The sequence below is a fragment of the Pavona decussata genome, unplaced genomic scaffold, assembly GCF_977016875.1.
Source record: "Pavona decussata unplaced genomic scaffold, jaPavDecu1.1 SCAFFOLD_217, whole genome shotgun sequence".
Taxonomy (NCBI): domain Eukaryota; kingdom Metazoa; phylum Cnidaria; class Anthozoa; order Scleractinia; family Agariciidae; genus Pavona; species Pavona decussata.
The window spans coordinates 1,703,130-1,723,476 of record NW_028145622.1 but is presented as its reverse complement, the minus strand read 5'-3'; the positions used below and the strand labels follow the sequence as shown (position 1 = coordinate 1,723,476).

Below are 20,347 nucleotides of genomic sequence, written 5' to 3'. Positions count from 1 at the left end.
ATCATTAATTATGTAACCTTGATAATGGCGCGAGATGCACCGAAACGTCGGTTCCTATCACTCATATTTCTTGTTTAAAGTTAGAATAGCGAAAAAAATATGTAGACGTGTTGCTCAAGTGGTCACCATGCCAAAGTTAGTTTGAATTTTAAAACCCTGTGCGAGATTTTAGCTCTTAAAATTTTGTAAACAACAAATGCCTCCACAAGGGATTATATCACCTCGATCGTTCTAAATGCCAAGAGCTAGTGAATCAGCAACACTCCATGGAACTAACAACACTAGCACATAATTCTCGTTAAATTCCAAAGTCGCGAAAATCTGGAAGTATGCAGGTCGCGCAAGTCTTCACGGTTGTCCTTCAGGACAACCGTGAAAGTAGCCAAGTAGCCTTAAAGTGTACTAAGCGGACAGCGCATGATGTGGAATGGCGGACTGGTTACACAATATTATTTTTAAAATGAATTGGGAAAGGCCAGTATGTTGAGTCTGCAAGTCTGCAGGTCTGCAAGTCTGCAGGTCTGCAAGTCTGCAAGTCTGCAAGTCTGCAAGTCTCCAAGTCTGCAGTCTGCATTTGTCGCACACCGTAACAATGTACCCTTTAGGTCTATTGTCACAGAACAATAAGCATTTCCAACAGAATGGGAAAGTTTTCTAATTAAATAATGCATTCAGCGCCCGTAAAAATATAATTCAATGGTCAAACCAACCTTTACTTTCCAAAATCAAACGTCACGTTATCTCCAATCAGCATGAAAGGAGCCCAGTCTCTCACATAAGAATAGCCGTTATTTCTCATCCACTTCATGGCCTGGTGAAGAGATTCACTGGCACTTTCCCCACGAACAAGGTGCTCATAGAAACGACTCATTAATGTTTTTGTTGCTTCGTCTGGTAGGGGCCACAGGGCCGCTAACACTGAGCGTGCACCAGATCCTAAGAAAGCTCGAGCGATTCCAACAACCCCCTCAGCTCTAACCCGTCCTTGTGCGCTGTGACAACAGCTGAGTACTACAAGTTTTGCTCGCAGTTGAACTTCTGAAATGTCGTTCATTGTTAACAGATAGTCTTTCTCGGTTGGAATTCCATTAATGGGGTATTGAGGAGCAAGAGCAATTTCTCCTCTTTCGGCATCACCATGAGCAGCAAAATGAATCAGACTTACAGAGGGTATGCTCTGAAGAACCGCTTCTTTGGTCGCTTGCTTTCCTAACAAAGGCTTAACTCCGATCAGTTTTGCTATCATCTCCGCTTCCTCTTTTGCAGCCGGCAAACGACAAAGGACCCCGAGGCTTCCCTTGTAGGACACGTCCCTTACGTCTGGCTCGCCCACTATCAGTGCTCCGGTCTGACTGTGATAGTCTGCTGGGCTGTCCTGAATGAGTCCAAGAGTCGTTAGAGAAGGAGCAATTCGGATCCTGTAATCCTCCGATAAGTAACTTCCACTTTCATCCGTTAAAGCTGCAAATGGGACTTTGTACAAGGCGGGATCAGGAACAATGATGAGTTCAGGTTGGTGAAGAAAGTCAGCCACAGGAGCGATGATCATTCTGTAACGCTCGGATAGGGTGGGAAGGGGTTGTAGGTTTTCCTCTTCTTCTTCCTCTACTGGGCGGTAAACTGCCAACCTTCCTTCCTTGGCTGATTCAAGTGCTGAGTCGCTTTCTGTCAGAGACGACAGTGATCGGTCTTCGCAATGCTCTTGCGGGAGAACTTTAAACCTTCTAATGCTTTCTTCACTGAAAACTTGAACAACATCTCTTTTCATTGCCTTGGAGGCAAAACATTTGTTGACGTCAATTCTACGAAAATGTATTGGTTTGTTCCCTTCAAGGACCCACAAGAACATATATTGAGCACAATATGAAATGTATAGACAACTACAGTTCCTTTTTTTCTTCAAGATCCTTTCAATATCAGCCCACGACGGCGGATTGGCTGATGTTTGTTTTTGAGCAAATTGCAGACCCGAGATTAAGTCTGCCAGAGCTCTGGCTCGTTCACGCTCTAGAACACAAAGAGCCTCTTTCGTTTGTCGACTACGGATAAACATTACAACGAGTAAACGATAACATAAGCTGTGCCGGTCTGAAATGGATACCTTGAATTGGTCATTGTTTCCAAGAAAGCTTCGCATTTTCTCGAACTTGTCAATGCCTGCAAGGAGATTCCAAACGATCTCATGATGTAAGCGGACTACGTTTCCTTCTGAAATGGCGTCGCGTGCAAAATTAAAGTGACACATAGCCTGTAGATGAGCCCGTAGACCTACGTTACCGATCTTTCTGCCAAAGGCAAGTACTTTCTCGTGATGCTCTTTAGCTTCAGAATGTTCACCAAGCGAACGACACAAAGCTCCCAGGCCTTCATAACACGCGGCTTCTCCGTGTTTGTCATTTATTGCTTTCTTTAGTGGAAGTGCTTCCTTTTGATATTCTTCAGCTTTTCCATACTCACCGAGTAATGGGTGCACACCTCCCAGGTGCAGAGAATAAGCGGCCTCTTGTTTTTCACCAATTTCTTTACTAACCTCAAGTGCTTTCCTTTGATATTCTTCAGCCTTTCTATGTTCACCGAGGAGATCATACCCATTTCCCAGGAATGCATAACATTCGGATTCTGTTTTTTTGTCGCCAATTTCTTTCGCTATCTCAAGTGCTTTCCTTTCATATTCTTGACCTTTTTTATATTCGCCGACGCTAAAATACAGAGCTCCCAGGTTTGCATAACACGCGGCGGCTTCTCCGCTTTTGTCGCCAATTTCTTTTCTTATCGCAATTGCTTTCCTTAGATATTCTTCAGCCTTTCTATGCTCACCGAGGGAACAATGGACGGCTCCCAGTTTTCCATAACTCGTGGCCTCTTCGTTTGTGTCGCCTGTTTCTATCGCGATATTCAGTGACTTTTCATAAAGCTCTTTTGCTTGTTTATATTTACTTTGAAGTTCATATAATTTTGCCAGGCGACAGGTTACCTTGCCTTCTTCGGTTCTTAAGCCAAGGCGGCGAAGAATATCCAGAAGTCTTGTAAGACATTCTTTCTCATTTGTGTGATCGTTTAGACAGCGATATGCCATACTCATTACCGCGTATATGCTCATGTATACAGGGACAAAGTTTTCCTGGGCTGTGTTGTTTAAGAGGATCAAAACTTCCTTGCTCAACTTAATAGCTTGTAAAACTCGACTTGTGTTGAGAAGAAAAGCGGCAACGAATAGACCAATATTGAAGGTCCTGGTATATTCGTCTGTGTTGTCCATGAAGTCTAAACTAAACACAAGAGAAAGAAAAGAAAAGCACAAGTAGTCTGGGGATGTTGTTGTTCTTGTTTTTTTTTTTCATACTGGCAAACGAAAGTTGAGCGGAAACCCTAATTTCTAAAAGCGATCATTAAGGACGTCAGTTTTAGGGTGCGTAAAAATCATACCGGAGTACAAGTCAGTAGACTTGAAGCCTGTATTAGTCTGCCGCCTCTTTTCAGTTTTGCATTGTTCTTAGTGCAGCTCGAGTAGCGGTGGTTTCTTATTATTATCCTTTGCGTACATTTGGTCGCTAACGAACTGAGACAAAATTAGACGGATTTGTATGGAGTCATCGGGGCATAACAGAGCTAATATCTCGCCCCCAAATCGCAATAAGATGCTGATTTTTAGCAAGTAGGCATTTTTCATCATACTCTTTCCGAGTATACTAACAAATCCCATAATTTCATAAATTTAGTTTTAGTGAAGTCATCATTTTAGGACTCTATCACCGACTATGGTGGCGAAACAAAGTACTCGTATTGGAGGCATCAAGCACTGAGAACTCGAAACACAAAGCGCTTTAAAGTCGAAAAAGGAATACCCAAAACTGAAAAATAACGACTTAAAATTGGAAAAACGACGCACCTCCCACAGGTTGGAAAACGAAGCATTGACAACTCAAAAACAAAGGAATAAAACTAATCTGTGGAAAGGCAGACCGCGGAACCTAGAGAAATGACTATTTTTTTTGCAACTTACATACCAGATATAAGTTTACAGCTGATTTCATTGCTGTGTATAGACCCGGATTTTTTTTTTTTACATGATTCGACCGAGAGATTACCAAGCTCATCGATGAACTCGCAAGATCATGAAGGTTCTGCACGAAGATTTGAGGTGGCGGGTGATTTATGACCAATATTTGTACGCGAGCTCGATAAAGGAAACAGCCAATTTTCTTTTTACGAGTACCGCATTTGTTTCAAAAATCCGTAGATTGTATCGGCAACGTGGCGAGGTGAACCAAAAGAGAAGAAAAGGACGGCAAAGAATCTTGTCTTGTAAGCTCGTGTTTGTTTTGTTTATGTTTGGTTTCTTGAACAATCAGTCTTGAACAATATATGCTAGCATAAACTTTTCTTTGCCTGGTATTGGAACAGATAGAGAAAACAAAGTTTTAGAGGCGATGATAAGGAACAAGCCGGAACTCTATGTGGATGAATACCAAGACTGGTTTCACGCCGTTACAGGGACCCGGCTTAGCATTGCTGCGTCGATCGATTCTGCGCCCTGGTTTTACGTACAAAAAGGCAAGTCTAACTCATTATTTTTCCTTTGTTTGAAGTCGAGCAAAGGTTGCAGTTACACCAGATTAGTCTGAAGTTCCGCAGATTAGTGCTAGCCGCAAATTAGTCGACGTCCTATATAATAAGTAATAATAAGCACCAGATTAATTAATGTCTTCTTTTTATTAACGAATTAAAATAAAATACAGGTTACCAAACATATTACGTCCTCTTTAAGTCGGTGGATTCTACCGTCATTCGCTACAGAAGGATTTCTCGTATTCCAGATCTTCTCTTCAGCTCTTGATTTCAGAGCGCGTGTATAATTAGCACGCCAGTCAGTCAACAAAAAGATAAACCTCTTTTAGGCCTGGAGCAAACGTCGAATCTTTGTCGAACTTAAACTGCACCTAACCCCAATTTTTTTTTGCTTAAATAAATCTTTGCACCTGTTCGAAACGCATTGCGCTATTTGGCGCCTTTTATCAACCAAATCTTGACTTTTTATAGGCTGTAAAAGTTACGAAAGCTAGCCATCATCTGTCCCATGACCGAGCTAGTAAGGGGCATGGGTCTATTCCTTACATGACGTCACAAACTGCTTTGCATGCATTTTCACAAAGAATTAATACAATGCAAATCAGTTTGTGACGTCAAGTAAGGAATAGACCCATGCTTCTTACTAGATCGGTCATGGGACAGACGATGGCTAGATTTCGTAATTTTTACAGCCTTTAAAAAGTCAAGATTTGGTTGAAAAAGGCGCCAAATAGCGCAATATGTTTCGAACAGGTGCAAAGATTTATTAAAGCGAAAAAAAATTTGGGGGTTAGGTGCACTTTAATTCGTCGCACCTATTAATTTTGAAATAGGTGCATGAATGGTGCGACGCTTGCCGCAATTAAGTTCGACTCAAATTAATTGGTTTGACTCCATCATAAGTTCGACTTGCCAAGTCGGATAATACGACAGTGTTTCGGCGTAACAGCAAACGCCATTCTAAACACGAGCTGAACTCAATTCATAAATCATGGAAATTACAAACTAATTGATTCAAATGTGATGGACTGCGCAAACGTCACAAAAATACCGAGTCCCCCATCTGCCAAACACTATTTCTCCTCCCGACGAGCATGCGCTGTACAAAGACAATTTCGCGACCAGGAATGGCGAGCTATCGAAAGTCATTGCTGACATCGCACAGCGTGATGGAAATGTGTTTTTCGTGTTTCATGAACACTAAATATAAATGATTAAAATGCGAATTGCCTATTTTCAATAAATGCTCAGTGTTTGAGTCTTCTCTTTCTATTTTTCGCAATTAATTGCCAAAGAAAGGCCCGACGAGCACTGTATTTCGGCATTTCGCTAACAAGTCCTAGCAATAACTAGCCGCGCATCGAGTGAATAGCACGGGGACACGTGCTTATTCCCGTGTTTAATGAAGTGCAACTCGTGAATTAGGATCGACACAGGCTCGACGTTTGCTACCACACTGGAATTAAGTCGACGCTTTGTCGAACCTATTTTTAATAAATTCGACGCGACTTAGATTCGACGTTTACCCTAGGCTTTTGTTGCTCTTTATGTAGGCAAAGATTAACGCTAAGGTGTTATATACAAAAGGCATCCAACAAAATAAACTTTGAAAATATTTGTACTTACCACGATGCCTCTTACACCTCACAAATCGTAACAATCGAGAATGAAGGGAATTCACGCAGCAACGGAAAACGTCGTCTTGTCAGTACAAGCTGACGATCGAAAACAAAAGCTTCAAAACTTTTAAACGGAACACAGTAATCTCGAAAACGAAGCAGCTGGGACTCGAAAATGAAACGTTCATTGCTAATTCGGGTTTTTGAATACAGCTATTTCAATTAACGTTGTTGGATCAAAGGTTAAAGCTTAAAGACATCTTCAAAGAGGCTGCCACCTCATCCATTTGATATCCTTACATTTCTTTCATACAAATGGCTCACCATCGTATATCTTCACTGAACAGAAGAGTCTAGCTGATTTTGATGAACTTATCCATAAAAAAATCCACAGAATCTTAAGGTCTTGTCTTTTGGCCTTATACTTTTATCCGACAATGTTAATTGAAATAGCTGTATCAAATCAGATTAAATGCACAAATTTAATATGAGGCCTAGGCCTAAATTCCTTTCTGAAAAAAAAAATATATATTGGGTAGGGTGGTTTAACTTTGTAAGTATTTACGTAACGTTAACTATAGTATCTACTTGATAGCAATAATTAATAGAAAAAGATAGGATTATGGAGGTCGTCTGTTGCCACGTGACCTTTCAAGATTATTTTTAAAATTTAAAATCAAAATGAGAACACTTTTTATTCCTTCCTGGAGGCTCTGTCAGGGATAAACGATAAAATTAAACGCCGAAACCTGGCTATTACCAGTTGTTTATTCCAAACACTCCTTCAACACTTTTTCAACAGAAAGAGAGAGGTTCGCTAAGGAAAAAGAAAACAGGAAAACTTATAAACATATAGCAAAAAATAACATGGACCGGGAACAAATAGAAAAGTCCAAGCAGAATAAATCCTACCGAATGTTTGGTACTGGCAAGCCGAAAACACGTTGACAACTTGAACTGAAATTTAAAACATCAACTGAAGGAACTGAGAAAACTAACAACTAAATTTCTTGCGCTTGCATATATATTATATCGGTTCTAATTAGTCCCTTAGGGACACGAAATAACGAAAAACTCTACGTGCAAGTGAAAACACGGATGCGAAACAAACAAAGTTGTAAAAGAATGTCAAGCAGTTAATAACTGTCCGCAACAGGCTTCAACAAACTTTACATAATTTAAAATATTACTTAGGTAATACATAAAACTTTCAAATAACTTAAAATTTAAGGTGCTAAAAAATCAACGATTTTATAACGGACTCAGTACTAGTACAAAATATGATTTATTTTCAGAACTTAGGAAATTATTTTAAATTATTACAGTCAAATATGTATTAAGAAGACACCCTCCGGACCTTTCCTAGTGTCCGCTTAATACAGGTTGTCAGCTGAAAACAGGTTTCCTAAGAATTCGTCTTTAAAGGGTCATATTAATATTATTCCTCAGTGTTAAAAGGCCCTGAAAGTACCAAATACCATTCTTGTGACCGTATACGACTGTCTGGCCGTATTTCCATAAGCAATGGCAAGTATATGAGATCATTTGCTTTATTAGAAGATTTAAAGCGTAACAGTATCTATATTGATTGAATTATGTAAAGGTTCACACAATCAAAACAAAAATAAAAATTCTACGCGAACAAAATGGAATAAATAAAATGATGCGTTTCTGTGGTTCGCTAGCGAGAATATTTTCCATAAGTAGACCGCAACAGAAAACTCTATGAGAAAAAGGCAGAACAAACCGTTAATTTGTCTTCTTCAGTTCTAAAGCCTACTTATTTGAAGTAAGTCATTAACTTAACTGATGGCCACTGAAAGGTCGTCCCTTCTACGATAGCGAGAATACTCACTCCAATAGCATATCGGTCAATTTTAACGCCTCACAGTCAGATATTAAAGGGGAAGTATCATGGTTTTTTTTACCACTTTTGATAAAAATGGTGAAATAAGACCTTTACCTTGCCACAAAATAATTCTAGAACAACGAGAGGAGAGAAATCAACTCAATTCTTGACAGGAACAACTCGTAGTCTGTCCTAGCGCAGTTTGGAAACAAAAATACGAAAACTTGAAAAAGATTAGCCTAACATTTTTCAAGATTCAATCAATTCCGACCTACTCTGTCTCTGGCCAGAGGCACTTATTGACAGTTTTATTGCACTGGGGTGATAAGTTTTAACAAAACCAGACCATTATTTTTTGTTTCTGTTGTCAGACAAACATTTTGGGGTTTTGAAATGACATCAAATTTTCGTGATACTTCCCCTTTAAGGCAAGCTCTTTTGCGTCTAGCTAGTTCATGTTCTTCGCCCGTGTTGCTATCCAGGTGTACTTGCTCTGCTGGAGTTAATTCTACAAAGATGTGACAACTCTTTTGACGGCAAAGTTAAATGATCGAGCAAAAACATGCATCCTTTTTGCGGTGCACCATAAAGGTCAACTTTAAGGTGTCCGCGTCTGCTAAATAGAGGTGTCCGTTCAATACAGGTTCTTTCTACACTTAATGTGGGAGAGTTAGTGAATACACGCGTCAAGTAGAATTACACAAATGGCCTGAAAAGCAGCCAAGCCCTGTAAGTAATTTGGCGAAAGGCGCAACATGCTGTAACTTTATGGCTGCGAATCAAAGCTTGTTTAGTACCACGGAACCATTGTTTCAGGTAAACAACTAAATAAGTTGAAGGTTCAATAGCGCTAAATTGTAATTTTGTCAAACTTTGATCGGCGTTCGTGCAAAAGTTCTGCTAAATCCTAAAGATTTAAAACCGTACACCTAAAAGTCAATGACTGAACTGTATTTTGTCAAAGTATCAAAGGATTTGAGTCACAACCGGAAAAATTCACAGCTATGTAAATGTGTGTGTAGCGTGAAGCTGAAAAGTGTAAAATTTCGAGTTCTTTCGTGGCGAAATCCGAGCTTGCCATAGGGTGACCGTTTTTGTAGTTTCCTGCCGTTATAAGGAATATTTAATAAAAAATAACCCTATATCGTTCACTTACTTAACTAGCCCTTCAAATTGACAACGTATGAGCGACATCGATTTTTTGACCGTGGCCACGATTTCTTTGATTTTTACTGACAACTACTCTTTATCGTTTTTGAATTTCGAGCAAGCATTTAAAAGTTGTAAGACTGTCGTGTATAAGGATCCTTCCGGACTTCTTAACAGATCGAAGGCAGTTTTCTATGGTCTATACTCTTATAGTCCGTAAAATTACGTCATAATGTTACACAAGAAAATCCACACTGTTTGGTGTTTTCCAAGAGTATTTACGATATTAAAATATGGTTTCACAACTCATTTTCACAACGCGAGTCTTTTTGCTTCTCGAGCACGCACATGGCTTCTCCTTACGTCACTTGTCGTCTTGACGACACATCTCGTGTCCAGTCCCTTAAGAGGCACGTACTTATAGTTCCTATACCTAACACTCTCCCCTAACTTGAAAAGAAATGTCATCCGTGACATTTGACAACATTTGGCATGCAATACAGAACAAAACTCTACGAAAGTGGCCTTTTTTGTTTAGGATTCCTTGCTTCTTAAATCCTGAAGTGGGTTGATCAGGCCCAGCTCCTTACAGACCACGTAACATCTCTCAGTTCATCTGTCCAAACTAGTGTTCAAGATTCTGTAGCACAATGACCATCTTCAGACAGTTCTTACAGCATTCACAGAATGAATGTCAGAATTGAATACACTTAAGAAAACTCGATTTTTTTTTTTAACAATGTGATAGACAAAAACTGTTCATCTGCTCATCTGCACTGAAATGACTGATAAGGTGCTCCCCATTGTGGCAACTGTGGTACCATTGGATAGGGCATACAAGGCATCATCATATTCATGTTCCAAAACATGGGCGGTTCTGGTGGAGAAATATAGTTACAGGCTGGTGGCAACGTACAGTACTGGTTCACTGGGAATTCAGGTATGTAGGGCGTTGGCAGTGTTGGTATCCCACCCTGCTGTATTCCTACATATGGATCAACCTTAACCTGTCGCACATAAGTTGGTTCCCCAGGACTGTCATAAGTAAAGCGTTTAGGTGCCTGTCTAAGACGTTGAGGTCGGTCTGATTTGCTAACATCCTCTCGCTCGTCCCTCTCTCCATCGACTGCTTGAGAGTCTCGTGTTAGCTTCCGGCCCCATTTCACTTGACACCTCACCAGAATGAACATCCGTGAAATCTGGTTCTGGCTCGTCTTTACTTGTAGACTCTAGCTGTATCTGTGTTCGGTCATTTCCATCGTGTCCTGGTGAAAGATTCAAGCATGAAACGTCTGGAAATTCATCTTCACTGTCACTTTCGTTCCCTTCTTGTACCAGTGGTTGGACATCATCACAATGATAGGGTGCTGCTGTTTTCGTCTTCTTTACAGGAGGGAGGTCCTCCCAGGGTTTGCCTGGTAAATAATCACAAGGGAGTAAGAGGTTTCGATGTAGAGTGCGGGTGGGTCCTTGGCTTGATTCTGGTCTCACGTCGTACACCGAGCTTCCCTCCCCTTTTCTTGCAACAACTATATGGATTGGGTCTTCCCAGAAAGCGCGGAGCTTGCCAGGCCCACCACGAGGAGTAAGGTTGCGTACAAGGACACGGTCTCCCACTTGCAGTGCTGATGATCGCACTCGTTTGTCATAATTTTTTTTTCCCCTCATGGCATTCTTCCTGGCAGATTGTGATGCGAGTGAGTAAGCTTCTTGCATGGTAGATTTCCATTTGGTAACATACTCAGCATGTGATTTGGCTCCTGTCTCCACCTCGAGGTCAAAGATTACAGCGATTGGCAGACGAGGGCTGCGACCAAATAACAGGAAAAATGGAGAATAACCGGTTGACTCGTGAACAGTGCAGTTATATGCGTGAATGAGTTTGTTAATATTGTCCTTCCAGCAAGACTTGTGGGTTTCCGGTAGGGTACGCAGCATGCTGAGAAGTGTACGGTTCATTCTTTCCACCAGACCATCCCCCTGTGGATGGTACGGAGTCGTTCTCGAATGCATTACTCCAGAGAGTTCCTCCAGCCTTTTGAACAACCGGTTCTCAAATTCACCCCCCATATCGTGGTGGAGTTTCTCTGGGAAACCAAAGCGTGGGATGAAATCATTGAAGATCTTGTCTGCAGCAGTAACAGCAGTTTTATTTCTCGTCGGGTACGCTTGTGCATATTTGGTGAAATGGTCAACAACAACTAGGATATATTCATGGTCCCCAGAGCTTCGCTCGAGATGTACAAAGTCGATAGAAACCATCTGAAGAGGAGCGGTTGTTAGAATTGGTTGTAATGGTTCTCTCATTGGTAGATTTGGGCGTCTTTGTTTCAGGCAGCGGCACGTGTGATGGATAAAGTTTTCAATGTCTCTCCTCATGTGTGGCCAATAAAATCTCTCACGGGCTAGAGCTAGTACCCTCTCAACACCAAGGTGGCCCATCTCTTCATGGAGTTCGCGATAAACGGTGCGACGAAATTTCTGTGGAAGAACAACCTGCTGGTTACGATAAAGTACTCCACTCTTTCTGTTCACGTGAACTTTATGCCACTCATTCAGTAACTTACGAACCAAAGGTGATTCAGAGTGCTTCTCTGCAACTGTCGGTTTGTGTTTTGCTTTGATCAATTTAAGGACACGCCCAATGTAAGGGTCTTCATTCTGTGCTTTCACTAAATCCACCACCCTTACTTGGTTACCAGATGCTTGGGACAGAGCGTCAACATGGAGCTCCTCTTCTTTATCAGTCAGTGCTGCAATCCAGACATTGTCACCACTTGATAACACTTGGGCTGCGGATATTGAGGCGTGCAAGCTTTCAGGGGTTACCTTTTCAGTACAACTGTCCATGTAGGTCTTGAAGTCACTGGGTAATCGGGAAAGACTATCTGCATCAACATTCAACTTGCCTGGTCGGTACCGTATTTCGAAGTTAAAGTCAGCAAGCTCTTCGACCCATCTCAATCCTGTGGCGTTTAGCTTGGCAGATGTTAACACATAAGTTAAGGGGTTGTTGTCCGTGTATACTACAAATTCAGGAGCGTAGTAGAGATAGTCCCTGAACTGTTCTGTCACTGACCATTTCAATGCTAAAAATTCCAGCTTGCCAGAATGCATGTGGTAATTTTGTTCACATGGGGTCAGAGTCCTGGATGCATATGCAATTACTCGGGTAGTACCATTCTGCTTTTGGTACAAGACAGCCCCCAAGCCATCCTGTGACGCATCGGTGTGTACAATAAAAGGTGCATCATAATCTGGATATGCCAGCAAAGGGGGTGAAGTTATTTTGTCTATCAGGACATCCAATGCTGACTGTTGACTGGGTCCCCACTCTACTGGTGATGAAGATGGTAACTGTCCACTGCGCAGCCTTGGGTTCTGTCTGATTGGGTTAGTATTCTTTTTCTTTGGTAGGTCATGATTGAGGAGATCATAAATGGGTTTTGCTGTTTGTGCAAAGTTTTTGATGTGACGGCGGTAAACTCCAAGTAGGCCCATAATTCTTCCAACTTCTCCAACTGTTTGCGGTTTTAAATCCTTCATCGCAGTCACTGCATTTGTAGCTTTCGGATCTATCCGATACCCGTCTTGAGAAATCACTCTTCCAAGGAAGGACACTTCCCGCTTGAACAAGTTACACTTTCTGGGCTTAAGCTTCACACCATAACTCTTCAACCGACGAAGAACTTTACGCAGATGCTCAATATGTTCAGAAAATGTTCCCGAGAATACAATTACATCGTCCAAGTAAGGGATGCATATCTCATCACGCAGCTGCCCAAGACAGTTCTCCATAAATCTTTGAAAATTTGCTGGAGCATTCATGAGTCCGAATGGCATACGCACCCATTCGTATAATCCCCAGGGCGTAACAAACGCAGTCAACGGGTGACTTTTCTCTCCAATGAATCCCTGATGGTACGCTTTTCCCTGATCCAAAACACTGAACCATGATTTGCCCCCGAGACTATCTAAGGCTTCCTGGATCCGAGGGATGGGATGCCGATCTGGCACTGTTTTCTTATTCAATTCTCTGTAATCTATACACAACCTCATCCCACCATCTTTTTTACGAACACAGACAACACTACTTGAGAATGGAGATCTGGACTTCCGAATGAAACCACGGTTAAGCAAGTCCTCAATGTAACCTTTAACTTCGGGATAGAGTGGACGGGGTATGGAAATGTAGTTCTTCTGTACTGGTTTGTCACTAGTCAACCTAATATCCATCTCCAACTCGGAAATGCAGCCGACGTCATCATCACTTGTCGCAAATACATCTGCTTCTTCGACCAACAACTGTTTCGCCTGCTCCTTTTGTTCTGCTGATAATCCACTCAAATCAACTTCAGGTAACCAAGACAAGTTTCTCTCAATTTGCTCAGCAGATGTATGTTGTTTACAAGGCGACTCAGCACATGGGGTTGGTGTCTCAGGATCCTTAAACCTGACGTCGACAGGAGTCACTGACCGGACAAGATGAAGGCGTCCCAGGACAACTCTTCCAGGTAAAGTGATGTCATGGTTTGTGTTGTTGGTCACTGGGACTGAGAAGATGGTTGCATCGCCCTCCTTTACGGTGGTAAGGGATTCATGTACTGCCAATCCCGAAGGCCAGGTAGCCAACTCGTCTGGTTTAAAAATGACAGGAGTCTTACGGTGGATTGGTCCAGTATTAGCACGACAAGGTAAGTGAACAGTCTCTCCTGCAGGGACAGTGTGTGGCTTCTTTGTGGATTTAACTAGACAGAGTTCACCAGAGTTAGTAGTACGAATTAGGCTTATCAATGCTTGCAGGTCACAACTTTTACTCACTTTGAAGCTTCTCGACATCCGTTCCAGCAACACATCATCGTCATTATCTTCAGTGTTTCTGACCATCAACTCTATAACATTAAAACCAATGATGGGCTGCTCAATGTTCTCCTTTGTTACCAAAAATGGAACCCTTATCTCTGTCTCGTTTCCATTTGTCAACCTCACACCAATCTCTACCCACCCACAGTAAGGGATATCTGTTCCATTTGCTGCTTGCAAACTTATGGACCCATCTGTCCCAAGTAATTGTTTAATATCCCTTGTTTGAACTGTTGGTAGTTGGCTCTGCAGGAAATCTTCTGAAATAATTGATACTTGGGCTCCTGTGTCCCATAAAACTTCTGTAGGCTTATCCTCCAGGTAACAATCCACTAGACACTTCCTTCCCACCAGCCTAACTATGCGCTCCTGTTGCCTGGGAGTGATATGACTACTGTACACATCTCTATCTTGTGCATCTCCTAACCCCTTTTCTTTAGACGATTCTCTCTCAGAGAGCTCTTTGATTGCTTTGCATAACACTTTGTGTTTTGGCCAATGAACTTTTTGACAATGCTCAGAACAATATCGAACAGACTGGCAGGCTGAACACTGTAGCAACTGTTTACGGCAATCAAACTCCAGGCAACCACTACACTGGTGGGACTTCTCTTTCTCTGGCAAGGCTACTCCCTGTCCCGCGGGGGTAGCCTGGATGCGTTTCCCGGATAGCTTCTGAGCCTGGTTTGACAGTAGCGGGCAATATGGTTCAAGCCTCCACAGAGATAGCAATGTGGACATCGGTCACCTTCCCTATTCATTCTACACTCTTGGCAACCAGGTGGTCTTGCTCCAGCCCTCGCTCCCCTCCTAGTAGGACTAGGTGCCATGGTGTCTGCCTTCTGGTTATTTGCTACGTCACGAAGAGTTTTAACTTCTGATTTCACTGTGGCCAGCTCCGCTTGTACAGCTTTTAGTGTTGCTAGGACCTGTGAGTCCTTCTGCGACTCCTTCTTCGTGTTTGCTTCCACTGCACCTTCAACGATGAGAACCTTTGCAGACTTTCCCTTGCTGGTAAAACTGAACTTATTACTTTGCTCGGCTTCTGCAGATATAGCTAGGCTCATTGCTCCAATGAGGTCTTCATCTGCGACTTTTGGGTTCTGAGTGAGTGGTCTTATCTTTGCACGAATGGTTTCGTCAGCAAGACCGGTTTCCAAGGCATGCAGGAACAAACTTTGCACCGAGGAGGCATCATACTTAACCCCACTATCGGACTCTTTTGAAGCACTAATTACCTTTTGCCTAATAGTGAGTGCTCTCATCAGAAATGACTGAGGGTCTTCATTGGGTTGCTGGGCAATGTCTGTTAGAAGCTGGTAAAGTTCTGTGGCATTTTTCTCATGAAAATGGAAGCGAAGAATTTTACGCAGCCTGGGTAGGGTTAGGTCAGTCATGTTCTCTAGGTAGCTTCTTAGTTGCAGGCCTGGCTGCACAGCACGAACAACGGCACTAACTACTTCTTTGTCTGAGTACCCCTTGGCAAGCCCTGATTCTATTTGGGATATTAGAGCTTGATAACCCAGTTTATCTTTCTGACCAGGGTCACCCACCACTCCTTGTATTTTGAAATCCCTGCGGAATATGCTTTGCTCAACCCCCTTGGCAGGAAAATTGATCGTGTCTTCGTCTTTCACTGAGTCAGGAAACTTTTCTTTCTGCATTTTGGCCAATTGTTCCTCGACTAATTGCTGCTTAGACTCTTAGTCACCCAATTCTTTTTTGAGCTTCTTCAGGTCGCCCTTGCCTTCCAATTCTTCTTGGCCGTATTGATCTTCTATCCCCTCGAGTGGCGGTGGACCCAACTGTGCAATTAACCCCTCAACAAATTCAATTTGATCATCGCCAGACAACTTCTCGAATGAATCCTCAATATTTCGTCTGATAGACCGAATAACACTTAATTTCCCCTTGCCTTCTACTGCCGACTTTTCAACTTTTGCGTGAAGAGCAAATTCACATAACGCACTCAGGTCCAGCGACAAAATTTTGCGATCCAGAAGAATCAGTTGTTCCTCCGCCATTTCGATTTTACTTGTAAACAACACGAACAGATTTCCACATGCACAAAGTCCAATAAAACAATGTTCCTACCTTCCCTGGCCTCAAGTTCAGGCTCCACTATCTTTTGCCAAACTGTCCACACCAAATGTCCGCTTCAACTACAACCAGTTAAATCCTGTTAATAAATCGTTGTCCATTGAAATCCAAAGTGAATGCGTAACGGCGGTGACAAACGCGAGTCCTCGCACACAGTGAGCAATCGATCGTCAAAACGGGTACATTTCCATCAAGTTTCTTCGAGAAAAATCTCCCGGACAGGCCCCCAGAATGTTACACAAGAAAATCCACACTGTTTGGTGTTTTCCAAGAGTATTTACGATATTAAAATATGGTTTCACAACTCATTTTCACAACGCGAGTCTTTTTGCTACTCGAGCACGCACATGGCTTCTCCTTACGTCACTAGTCGTCTTGACGACACATCTCGTGTCCAGTCCCTTGAGAGGCGCGTACTTATAGTTTCTATACCTAACAATAACATGTTCAAAACTCAAGTGGAACTGCCAAGTTGTAAACATTTTATGGCGTAATTTTATGGTCTATTAGAGTTTAGACCATAGAAAACTGCCGTCGATTTATTTTTTACGATAACATGGAAAAATTACAAGCGCAATTGACTTTCTTTATTCGTTGAGAAAGCGCGCGCGTTACATCTGATGTCATTTTTATGGTCTGAACTTTTATAGACAATAGCTACGAGCGCCAATCAGCGAGGGGGAATTTTGTCTTTTACTGCAAAAAAACGAATTCCTTGAAACGATGGCCCTAGTTTAAACAAATTGACCAAACGATAACTAATACAAATTGAACTTTCTATGAATTAGTCTTTGCATCGCATGTTCCATTTGTTCCTTCATCTGAACAGTTTTGCACCTTTTTAGCTGGAGTGTAAAACATAAGTAATGTAAGGTTGAAGACAACAGCCTGAATGACGATAATATCATTATTGAAAAGAAAGTTTATTATAAGCCACTTCTTAAATTTCCAGTTAGAACCCCAGTTATTTCCGAAAAACAATTAAATTCATATGTTCAAATTCAAGTTTCAAGTTTAATTGAAATTACAAGTGTAATGATGAAAGTGGCGAGGAAGCCCATGAGAAACCAGAAGGCTTTTAAATAATGGGTTCCGTCTATCATATATTATTCACAGTTCTGAGTTTTAAAAAGAGTTTTAATTGAGCATCACAATAATTCACACTTCCTGAGTTGTCATTTAATAGCTGTAGTCCCTGCTGGTTAAATCATTTTCCTTAATTCAGTGGCTGAAAATTCTGAAACGAAACAAAAGTTGCATAGTTTTACCGTACAATTAGTAAGCGTGATAAAAAAATTGTTCCTTTATGTAATGAACTAGACATTAACACGCAATTTTAAAATGTTTTTTTTTTCTTGTTGTGCGGAAGTATTTCCAAAGGCTCCTTCCAGCGATGAAATCTAAGATGGCGGGCACGGCAAGGAATGATCACGTGACAAGTTCCCATCACAGTGAGACTTCCACAGGTTTTACAGCGTTTCTTGTATTTGTGTTCTTTCAGTGAGTGGTTGCACCTTCACTCCAAAGAGATGCCTATGACGATGAAAAAAAAAAAAAAAAGAAAGAAAAATTAAAATCAAAATTATGGTGAAGTGGTAAAAATATCCCGCACTGCCGATGCATACAGTGTATATATATGGACTCCGATTCCCATAAAATTAAGTCAAAAGGGACATTACCACCCCTCCCCTCCCCTCCAAATAGGATAGGAGTTCCCTAAGGGGCGAAGCGTTTAAGAGAACACGGAATGCCAGGAGCCCCAGAAAGGTGCTCGGACTCTCTCGACTGGATAAAAGGATACCCTTATTCTGGTTCAAGATAACACCCATTCTTTGTGGAGCAAAGAGAGAGAAAATGGTACACCTGAGTAACAAGTCTATCAATAATGATCGGAAATGACCACGAGGGGCGCCAAATGCCTGTCAATTGCCCCAAGGTATTGTAGGTAACCCTTATATACAATCAGGATTCCCTATCTGTATTAGTTCCTTGAGTCGAGCCTCTCCCGTGTAGATACTTGTTTAGTGAATCAGTGCTCTTCCGTGAAATTTTTGGGCGCTTTCCATTCGACCAAAATTTCCGGAATGAAATTTCGAGTATTCCATGTGACGAATGGAACAGTATTTTCCGGTTGGTTTGAACCAAGCCGTCCCAGTCCATCACGTACCAATTTTCGCGCGAAAATAAGAAATAAACAGGGGAATCAAAATAAAGAATGCGAAAAGAAAACGTTGACGCTACAAAATATATGCATTCACTCCTAACCCAGTAATGGCGGGAATATTTGCCTTGCAATAGAAAGTGTGCTCGTCACTTATCACATTAATTTAAGACATTGCGCGTAGCTTATATGCATTTTCGCACTACTTACGAAAGTTTGCCGTGGCTCCGGTGGAAAAGTGGAGCAAAAGAACATTCAAGTCATCTGTCGCATAATAACAAGCGGAACACTGATATTGAGCAGAAGAATTGGAAGCCATGTTGAGTTCGATTTCCGGGCTCTGAGAAACTGGGCGCGAGCAAGAATGGTCGAATGGAACGGAATTTTCCGGAATTTTAGGCCAACCTCGCGAGGTACACCCAAAATTTCGAAATGAAATTACGGAAAATTTCTGTTCCATTCGCTCCCAAACCCGGAATTTCCGGAATTTTTGGTCGAATGGAAAGCGCCCTTTGACTCTCAATCTTAGTATGAGAGATAGAGCCGCCAGGTCATGGGATTCTAATACAACACAATTGTCCTATATGTCTTTTTACGTATTTTGTTTTTTCATCCCATAGACCGATTAAACAGCCACACAAATACAAGGATCAGAAGCGGACTGTCGACCTTTGGATCTCGAGTCCGAGTTTGCTACGATCACAAAAGCACGCCTCCCAATTTTTTATTATGTACTATACTAATGATGATTTCTCAATTCCTTTTATCAGCTACCTGCAAAGAAAAAAAATACATTTTTATGAGCGTGAGAAAATGGCGATAAATGATGCACTCACAAAAAGAATATAAATATGTACAAGGTATAAAAAGAAAATGGTGATGTTACAATTGACTGCCGTGACGTGGATCATACTAAACAAGCTAACAAGATTAAAAAAAATGTGGTGCTGCGTCAGTGTGAAGTGGAGACGAATGTTTCGTTTTATCACCAGAGTTGATAAGGTGATTTGGCTCCCGTGGAATGTTGACGTTTCGAGCGTTTACTGTTAGCCCTTCGTTAAAACGAATCCACTCGACTCGCTCTGACAAAGATCAAACGTTCAAAACGTCAGCAAATTACCAAATTACTTGAAATTATATTATCAACTCTGTTGAGAAAACCAAACATTCGTAACAAGTTATTTATGTGGTTGCTTTAAAAAAGACACCTGACGATAGAGGAAAGATAAGGTGATTCAACAAAAAGATAATTCCTAAAATTCCATCCAATTCGTTATCCGTGCATACAAAAGAAATAGTTTAACAATGACACTGAAAACAAGAGCATAAATTACCGATCTACAAATTGACTGATGAATAACTTAACATGACAATTAATTTACCTAATAACTTGCACTTTTTCAAATGCTGTTCGCATTGTTATGGTAAATGTGCAATAATTAACCTTGTTATAGATATAAGTACTTGAAGGGAAAATTTGGAAAACGGACATTTTCGAAATAACTACGTACAGGGGCGGATACAGAAAATCTAGAAAGAGGGTACCGAAGAAATTGTGGCCAATGTGCATGTGTATACATAGTCTCTCGTAATAAGTTGTAGCTTTTGTATTAAATTGTTAATGCCTGATGTATTTACCGTGTTTTTAAATAAAGATGATGATAATCGAGAACACAATACGTTGCATTTGAGTCATTTACAGTTTGTAAATAACCTTAATGAACAGAGATTAAATGCTTACATTTACAATTCTCAGACTGTATATTGTAAACTTTTGAAGACGTGTTTAATAAACGGACTGAACTGCTTAACATATTCGATTCCGAACAATACCATTTAGAGGTTTTGCTTGGCAAAACTCAAAATGCATTGTGGGATTTTCGGACTTGAGCCTTCGATTCCATACTTTTTTTTAAAAAAAGCCTGAATCACAAAAGGCCTTGCGTCCAGAACACTGCGGTTGAATTGAAGCCATTGAAGGTTGAAATTCAACGCTGAAAATCTCTACAGTTGAATACAGTGCTTTTGCGTTACTAT

The 20,347-nt window shown here is 41.3% G+C and overlaps 1 protein-coding gene across 42 annotated transcripts in view; it reads right to left on the bottom strand.

Annotated features, from left to right (window-relative positions):
• LOC146459758 (cubilin-like) overlaps nt 1-20,347 on the bottom strand; it is a 407,624-nt gene that overhangs the window by 308,342 nt on the left and 78,935 nt on the right. The gene's annotated exons all lie outside the window — the stretch shown is intronic.